The 6,284-nt window shown below is 40.1% G+C and overlaps 1 pseudogene; it reads left to right on the forward strand.

Annotated features, from left to right (window-relative positions):
* The first annotated feature begins 955 nt into the window (after positions 1 to 955).
* On the forward strand, positions 956 to 5,780 carry LOC135361992 (ferritin light chain-like; annotated as a pseudogene).
* Positions 5,781 to 6,284: the final 504 nt, after the last annotated feature.

The raw sequence follows: 6,284 nt of genomic DNA on the forward strand, positions 1-6,284 counted from the left end.
AATATTGTTAAAATATCTATACTATCCAAAGGAATCTACACATTTAATGCAATCCCTATCAAATTACCAACTGCATTTTTCACAGAGGTAGAACAAACAATTCTAAAATTTATATGGAACCACAAAAGACCCCGACTAGCCAAAGCAACCCAGACAAAGAAAAGCAAAGCTGGAGGCATCACAACTCCGGACTTCAAGTTATATTGCAAAGCTGTAGTGATCAAGACAGTATGGTACTAGCACAAAAATGGACACACAGATCAACTGAACAGAAAAGAAAACCTAGAAATGAACCCACAAGTATATGGTCAATTTATCTTCAACAAAGCAGGAAAGACTATCCAATGAAAAAGTCTCTTCAACAAATGGTGTTGGAAAAACTGGACAGCAACATGCAGATTCTAGAATGAAACTGGACCACTTTCTTACACCATACACAAAAACAAAGTCAAAATGAATGAAAGACGTAAATGTGAGACAGGAAACCATCAAAATCCTAGAGGAGAATACAGGCAGCAATCTCTTTGACTCTGGCCATAGCAACTTCTTACTAGACATGCCTCTGGAGGCAATAGAAACAAAGGCTAAAATTAACTACTGGGAATTCATCAAGATAAAAACTTCTACACAGAGAAGGAAACAATCAACAAACTAAAAGGAACGTATGGAATGGGAGAAGATATTTGCAAATTACCTATCTGATAAATAGTATCCAGTATCTATAAAGAACTTATCAAACTCAACACCCAAAAAACAAATAATCCAGTTAAAAATGTGCAGAAGACATGAATAGACACTTTTCCAAAGACATTCAGATGGCCAACAGACACATGAGAAAATGCTCATCATAACTTATCATCAAGGAAACGCAAATCAAAACTGCAACGATATATCACTACACATCAATCAGAATGGCTAAAATTAACAACAAAGGAAACAAAAGGGGTTGGCGATTATGCAGGAAAAGGGGAATTCTCTTACACTGTTGGTGGGAATGCAAACTGGCGCAGCCACTCTGGAAAACAGGTTGGAGGTTCTCAAAAAGTTAGAAATAAAACTACTCTACCACCCAGGAATTGCACTACTAGGTATTTATCCCAAGAATATGAAGATACAAATTCAAAGGGATACATGCACTCTGATGTTTATAGCAGCATTATCAACAGTAGCCAAATTATGGGAAGAGCACACATGTCCATCAACTGATGAGGATAAAGAAGATGTGGTATATATGTGCAATGGACTATTACTCGGCCATCAAAAAGTGACATTTTGCCATTTGCAACGACATGAATGGAGTTAGGGAGTATTAAGCTAAGTGAAGTAAGTCAGTCAGAGAAAGACAAATACCATATGATTTCACTAATATGTGGAATTTAAGAAACAAAACAAATGATCATAGGGGAGAAGAAAGAGGAAAACCAAGAAACAGACTCTGAACTATGGAGAACAAATTGATGATTACCAGAGGGGAGAAGGGTGGAGGGATGGGTTAAATAGGTGAGGGGGATTAAAGAGGTCACTTGTCATGATGAGTGCTGGGTGTTGTAGGGAAGTGTTGAATCACTAAATTGTACACCTGAAACTATTATTACACTGTATGTTAACTGGAATTTAAATAAAAACTAAAAAAAATAATAGCAGTAATATTAATTAGAGCAGAAACCAATGAAAAAAGAAACCAATAAAGAAAAACAACAAAACCAAAAGCTGGTTCTGTGAAAAGTTCAGTAAAACTGATACACCTAGGCCATAACAACTAATAAAATTAAAAAAAAAAAAAGGACACAAATTACTAATATCAGACATGAAAGAGAAGACCTCACCAGAGATTCCATGGACACTAAAAGGAAAATCAAGTAATACTATAAATAATTCTATATTCTAAATTTTGATAATCTAAAAACATTACTTCTTTGAAAGAGTATTACAAAACTCACACAAGAAGACAAAGAATTGAACTGAAGTTATGTTATCCACACAAGAAGAAAAAGACAATCTGAATAGGCCCATATTTATTAAATAAATTGGATCAGTAACAGAATGCATCAAGCCTAGATGGGTTCACTGTTGAATTCTACTTAACATTTAAGGAAGAAGTTGTATCTATTCTCTACAATCTTTCCCAGATGATAGTAACAGAGGATTTATTTCCTAACCCTTTGCATGAGGCTATACATCCACACATGATGCTGGATAGCCACATGTTGGGGGAAAAAAATCTAAACACACACCTTAGACAGTTTGCAAAAACTGACTCAAAATGGACCACATACCTAAATGTAAAATGCAAAGCTTCTAAAAGAAAACATAGGAGAAAACCCAGACAACACTGAGTATGGTGAGGACTTCTTAGATCAATCACCAAAGGCATGATCCATGAAGGAAAGAATTAATAAACTGGACTTCATTAAAATTACAAAGTTTTGGGGTGCCTGGTGCTCAGTCGTTAAGCGTCTGCCTTCAGCTCAGTTCATGATCCCAGGGTCCTGGGTTCGAGCCCCACATCAGGCTCCCTGCTCAGCGGGAAGCCTGCTTCTCCCTTTCCCACTCCCCCTGCTTGTGTTCCCTCTCTCGCTGTCTCTCTCTGTCAAATAAATAAAATCTTTTAAAAAAATTAAAAAAAAAATTGCAAAGAGACTGTTGAATCTCAGATCTGTACCTCTGAAACAAATAATGCAATATATGTTAAGGAAAAAAAAGAAGAAGAAGAAGAAGGTAGCAGGAGGGGAAGAATGAAGGGGGGAATCGGAGGGGTAGACGAACCATGAGAGACGATGGACTCTGAAAAACTGAGGGTTCTAGAGGGGAGGGGGGTGGGAGGATGGGTTAGCCTGGTGGTGGGTATTGAGGAGGGCACATTCTGCATGGAGCACTGGGTGTTATGCACAAACAATGAATCATGGAACACTACATCTAAAACTAATGATGTAATGTATGGGGATTAACATAAGAATAAAAAAAATTGCAAAGTTTTGCTCAGCAAAAGACAATGTCAAGAGAATGAGAAGACAATCCAGACTGGGTAAAATATTTGTGAAAGACACATCTGACAAATGACTTTTATCTAAAACATACAAAGAACTTTTAAAACTCAACACTAAGAAAAGAATCCAAATTAAAAATAGGCCAAAGACCTTAACAGACACCTCACTGAAGAAGATATACAGATGGCAAATAAACCTATGAATAGATGCTCCACATCATACGTTATAAGGGAAATGTAAATAAAAACGAGATACCACTACACACCCATTAGAATGGCCAAAATCCAGATCACTGACACCAGATGCTGGCAAGGATGTGGAGCAACAGGATTCTCATCCAGTGCTGGTGGGAAGGCAAAATTATACAGCCACTTTGAAAGACAGTTTTGCAGTTTCCTATAAAATTAAACATACTCTTAACATAGGATCAGTGTGCTCCTTGGTATTTACCGAAATGAATTAAACACTTGTGTCCATATGAAAACCTACACATGGATGTTTACAGAGGGTTTTTATGGCAATGAAAGTATTCTATAGAGTACTAGGATGGTGGATAATGTCATTATGTATTTGTTAAAATCCACAGACTGTACAATACTAAAACTGAACCCTGATGTAAAGTGCAGACTTTGGGGTGATAATGCTGTATCAGTGTAGGTTCATCAATTCTAACAAATGAGATGATGATTTGAGGGAGGATGTGCCCCTGTGGAGATAAAGGGTATATGGGAATTTTCTGTACATTCTGCTCAATTTTGCTGTGAACCTAAAACTATTCTTAAAAAAATAAAGTTTATTGTAATTAAAAAGATTATGTGATCAAAAAGACTGTATAAGAAGAGACATTTTAAGGCTGTTTATTCTGTCATGAGGAGTGTGGTTACAGCCAGATAGCAAGTGACCTCCCCTAAAATGAATAAACTGTATTCACATAAGAAAATGTTCATAGGAATTTATTTTTGTGGATATATGAAAAGATAGGCTATATTTTGATAAAATTTTTTTTAAAGATTTTATTTATTTTTTAGAGAGCGAGCAAGAGAGAAACAGCATGAGAGGGGAGAGGGTCAGAGGGAGAAGCAGGCTCCCCACTGAGCTGGGAGCCCGACGTGGGACTCGATCCCAGGACCCTGGGATCATGACCTGAGCCGAAGGCAGACGCTTAACCATCTGAGCCACCCAGGCACCCTGTATTTTGATAAAATTTACCTTCTGTTTTTGTACTGTAATCTTTAGAGACAAGAATGACAAATAGCTTCTTTAAAAAAATCAATGTCTAGATCATACACACAGACAGGAAAATATGACATAAGTGAGAATAATCTGAATTAATAAACAGCACAAACAAAACCAGAGAAATTTCAGCTACTGAAATTAATTGGAGCTCCATATTTGTAGTAGAAATGAAATCCAAGCTGGAAAATATGGATGGGAAAGAGATGATTCTAAAAAGTGATGGACTAGGTTTAGAAAAGAACTAAGTAGATATTGCAAAAATTGTAAATATAATAAATGAAAAATTCAATGTATAGTTTTAATAGTAGATAGATACAAGTGAAGATAGAATGACTAGAAAAACTACTGAAAATTCAGCCAAAAACAGACAAAATGGATGGACAATACAGAGGCGGCACAGAGCTACAACGACAAGGCCTAACTTACATTCAGCTTGTGTGGCAGAATGAGAGGAGAGAAATAATGGAGAAGGGAAATTTTAGGACATAATGACAAATATCCAAAACTTAAGCAAGACACTAATCCACAGCAAAATACATATCCACACGTGGGGGGATGGATTAAATGGATGATGGCTTAATACCATCATCCTCATGGGTTACCCATGAGGGCATTTGCCGTGATGAGCACTTCATGTTGTATTTAAGTAATGAATCACTAAAGCCTACACCTGAAACTAATATGACACTATATGTTAACTGGAATTTAAAATGAAAGTTTGAAGAAAAAAATACACACACTCACTCACAGAAGCATTATAACAGGCTCCAACAGAAAACACCACAAATGCCCATCAAAAGTAGAATGCATAGGCAGTGCGCCCCTGCGGTCCTGCAGATCTGTCTCTTGCTTCAACAATGTTTGGACAGAACAGACCCAAGGACGCCCCCTCTACCAGCCAACGACCACCCTCCAACCTTATTTCCAGTCGCAAACTCCGGGGCCATCTTCTTGGCCACCCTCTGCCTCCGGGACCACCCAGCACCCAATTATGAGCTTAGCTCCTTAATACAGATCAACCACGAGCTCCCACGTTCGTCAGTAGTATGCCCCCGAGGTGGAGGCCGCCGTCAACCACCTGGTCAACGTGCATCTGCGGGCCTCGTACACCCACCCCTCTCTGGGCTTCTGTTTCCACCAGGACGACGTGGCTCTGGAAGGGGTGGGCCGTTTCTTCAGCGAGTCGGCCGAGGAGAAGCGCCAGGGCGCCGGGTGTCTCCCGAAGATGCAAAAGCAGCGTGGCAGCGGCACCCTCTTCCAGGACGTGCAGAAGCCGTCCCAAGATGAGTAGGGGGAAAGCCTGGACGCCATGGAAGCTGCCCCGGTTCTGGAGAAGAGCCCGAACCAGGCCCTTTCGGATCCGCCCGCCCTGGGTTCTGCCCGCGCAGGCTCCCACCCCTGTGGCCTCCGGGAGGACCACCTGCTGGATGAGGAGGGGCCGCTCATCAAGACGATGGCAACCACCTGAGCAGCCTCCGCAGGCTGGCCGGCTCCCCGGCTGGGCTGGGCGCGCATCTCTTCCAAAGGCTCGCCCTCAGGCACGACTGGAGCCTCTGAAGCCCAGCAGCCCTCGAGGGGTCCCTCTGGCATCACGCTGGTGCCAGGGCTTGGGCCTTGAGTCTCTCCCTGAAGCCTCTGGCAGCGTTTTAACCACCCTGGAGCCCTCTCCCAAGCCGTGGGCCAAATGGAAACAATAAAGCTTTTTGCAGGAAAAAATATATGTATATATATATATACACACACATATAGATACATATATATGTATATATATATACACATATATGTATAATGCTTAAATTGTGGCGTACATTCAGTGAATAGCACAAAGCAATAAAAACGGACAGATTTCCACTTCATGCCTCAACAATTAAGAATCTTGTAAACACAATGCTGAACGATAGAAATGAGACCTCAAATGATACAGTGTGATTAGACATACACAAAGTCAAAAAGACAAAACTTAATTTTATATATGAGATGAAATTACAAAGTAAGGGGCGCCTGGGTGGCTCAGTCATTAAGCATCTGCCTTCAGCTCAGGTCATGATCCCAGGGTCCTGA

This window comes from Mirounga angustirostris, unplaced genomic scaffold, assembly GCF_029215605.1.
Source record: "Mirounga angustirostris isolate CCGP_5_RB_7025 unplaced genomic scaffold, mMirAng1.0.hap1 SCAF_11, whole genome shotgun sequence".
NCBI lineage: Eukaryota > Metazoa > Chordata > Mammalia > Carnivora > Phocidae > Mirounga > Mirounga angustirostris.